The sequence below is a fragment of the Schistocerca gregaria genome, chromosome 9 (assembly GCF_023897955.1).
Source record: "Schistocerca gregaria isolate iqSchGreg1 chromosome 9, iqSchGreg1.2, whole genome shotgun sequence".
Taxonomy (NCBI): Eukaryota; Metazoa; Arthropoda; class Insecta; order Orthoptera; family Acrididae; genus Schistocerca; species Schistocerca gregaria.
Genome location: NC_064928.1, coordinates 16,206,585 through 16,209,790, shown reverse-complemented (window position 1 = coordinate 16,209,790; position 3,206 = coordinate 16,206,585). Strand labels below are relative to the sequence as shown.

At 48.6% G+C, this 3,206-nt stretch overlaps 1 non-coding gene across 1 annotated transcript; it reads right to left on the bottom strand.

The window, feature by feature from the left end:
- Positions 1-674: 674 nt before the first annotated feature.
- Positions 675-747, bottom strand: Trnaa-ggc (transfer RNA alanine (anticodon GGC)). The gene has a single exon. It is a non-coding gene; the product is annotated as a tRNA-Ala (tRNA).
- Between the last annotated feature and the right edge of the window lie 2,459 nt (positions 748-3,206).

Below are 3,206 nucleotides of genomic sequence, written 5' to 3'. Positions count from 1 at the left end.
CTTTCCGACATAGGCTTGAGAATCTTACGGGAACACTTGTACTGTTTCTAAATTAAGTGTAGGCGTGGGAGGAGGGTGCTTCCTGCGCACTAATAACAGCACGCTTGTCAATTGTGGATGCTAATCATTCGCTTGTATCTTCCTAGACACATCTGCTGGTTGTGAATTATTCCACTTGCATATCAAGGTGCGCATGTAGGTGTGTTAAAAATACTAAGCGAGCGCTCTACCATCTGAGCTACGCCCGCCCACCGAAGACTAATGATGCTACATACAGCCATATAGACGACACAGACCCTTGCACTCCCATTATTCAGCAGACAAACACTACTCTCTGTGTAACCGTTAGGGTGTCTTTCAGGTTTCGTGCATTCTGTATCGAATCGTAGTTGCCAAAATGAAAGTGGCACGTATAACGTCGAAAATAGAATTCGGACACCGCTCTGAGTAAGACCAACGTGTTGTCCACCCCCTAGACTTCAATGAGGTTAAGCCGCGATACCTAAGACAGATCTGCACTCGATGACACCTCGATAACAGCCGGTCCCCACACTTACATCTTGCTCTCCTTACATCAGTATACATCATATCAGTCTGTGACGCTGTCTTTGCAACATCTTGCGTGCCTTTAGGTTCGCCGCGACCAACACTTACCATGCACTGACCACAAAAAATTGAGCCGCCGCGGCTTGAACCCTGGACCTTTCACATGCCAAGCGAACGCTCTACCAACTGAGCTACGCCCCATGCACGAGCAAACTGCGCTATTCCCCATTCTTTGCGACTCAGATGCGCACGGACACGATGGTTGGTTGGTTTGTAGCGGTGTAGGGAGCAGAGTACAAAGGCGCGGACCCGTTCATATACACAAAAGTTCCAAGTAGTTTCGATGCTCTGGTATTACAAATGCAAATTCCGTCTGTTTTTAACGTCTTAAATTGAAAGAGCCGTCACAAATTGCTCCGTTTTCACTCCTTGTCGACAATTATACAGCACCTGAGGTAACAAACACATCTCGAGCCCCATTGTGCACTACATTATTTATGCCAACTCAGTGCCTCGCTCTTTACTACTGTGTACCAATCTTGTCGTCCAACTGCAAAACACTGGGCCACAACAAGTTTCCGCGTCTCCATTGCACTGCGCATACTACGAAACGCTCCCCAAACTTGGCACTCACCCTCGCAGCCGACTTTTCCGACTTTCCACGACGCTCACGCTAGTGACAGCATTATTTATAGTTCGACGTCGCGCCAAAGCGAATGAGTACATTTCGCCTACGGCTTAGGCCGCCCTCCTAGTGTGGCTGCTCGGTGTCTGCAGGCAGCGAGGGTCTGCAAGCTTCCTGTGTTCGCACCTATGTCACCTGTGCTTGCTTGTCAGAGACAGACTATCGCAAAACATACAACTCACTCCATGAATTGATTGCTACGGCATCTGTTATTAGCAGTCACTACTAGCAACACCAGTAGCAGCTGACTGCACGCAAAGAATAGGAATGTGCAGTGGGATTTACGTGAACTCGGCGCAAGGCAGATCTTTCCGACATAGGCTTGAGAATCTTACGGGAACACTTGTACTGTTTCTAAATTAAGTGTAGGCGTGGGAGGAGGGTGCTTCCTGCGCACTAATAACAGCACGCTTGTCAATTGTGGATGCTAATCATTCGCTTGTATCTTCCTAGACACATCTGCTGGTTGTGAATTATTCCAGTTGCATGGCAAGGTGCGCATTTAGGTGTGTTAAAAATTCTGGAGGCACTGGGTTTTGATTCCAGTACCTCTCGCATACTAAGCGAGCGCTCTACCATCTGAGCTACGCCCGCCTCCCCCAAAGACTAATGGTGCTACATACAGCCATATAGACGACACAGACCCTTGCACTCCCATTATTCAGCAGACAAACACTACTCTCTAAGTATCCATTAGGGTGTCTTTCTGGTTTCGTGCATTCTCTATCGAATCGTAGTTGGCCACAATGAAAGTGGCACGTATAACGTCGAAAATAGAATTCGGACACCGCTCTGAGCAAGACCAACGTGTTGTCCACACTCTAGACTTCAATGAGGTTAAGCCGCGATACCTAAGACAGATCTGCACTCGATGACACCTCGATAACAGCCGGTCCCCACGCTTACATCTTGCTCTCCTTACGTCAGTATACATCATATCAGTCTGTGACGCTGGCTTTGCAACATCTTGCGTGCCTTTAGGTTCGCCGCGACCAACACTTACCATGCACTGACCACAAAAAATAGAGCCGCTGCGGCTTGAACCCTGGACCTTTCACATGCCAAGCGAACGCTCTACCAACTGAGCTACGCCCCATGCACGAGCAAACTGCGCTATTCCCCATTCTTTGCGACTCAGATGCGCACGGACACGATGGTTGGTTGGTTTGTAGCGGTGAAGGGAGCAGAGTACAAAGGCGCGGACCCAATCATATACACAAAAGTTCCAAGTAGTTTCGATGCTCTGGTATTACAAATGCAAATTCCGTCTGGTTTTAACGTCTTAAATTGAAAGAGCCGTCACAAATTGCTCCGTTTTCACTCCTTGTCGACAATTATACAGCACCTGAGGTAACAAACACATCTCGAGCCCCATTGTGCACTACATTATTTATGCCAACTCAGTGCCTCGCTCTTTACTACTGTGTACCAATCTTGTCGTCCAACTGCAAAACACTGGGCCACAACAAGTTTCCGCGTCTCCATTGCACTGCGCATACTACGAAACGCTCCCCAAACTTGGCACTCACCCTCGCAGCCGACTTTTCCGACTTTCCACGACGCTCACGCTAGTGACAGCATTATTTATAGTTCGACGTCGCGCCAAAGCGAATGAGTACATTTCGCCTACGGCTTAGGCCGCCCTCCTAGTGTGGCTGCTCGGTGTCTGCAGGCAGCGAGGGTCTGCAAGCTTCCTGTGTTCGCACCTATGTCACCTGTGCTTGCTTGTCCGAGACAGACTATCGCAAAACATACAACTCACTCCATGAATTGATTGCTACGGCATCTGTTATTAGCAGTCACAACTAGCAACACCAGTAGCAGCTGACTGCACGTAAAGAATAGGAATGTGCAGTGGGATTTACGTGAACTCGGCGCAAGGCAGATCTTTCCGACATAGGCTTGAGAATCTTACGGGAACACTTGTACTGTTTCTAAATTAAGTGTAGGCGTGGGAGGAGGGTGCTTCCTGCGC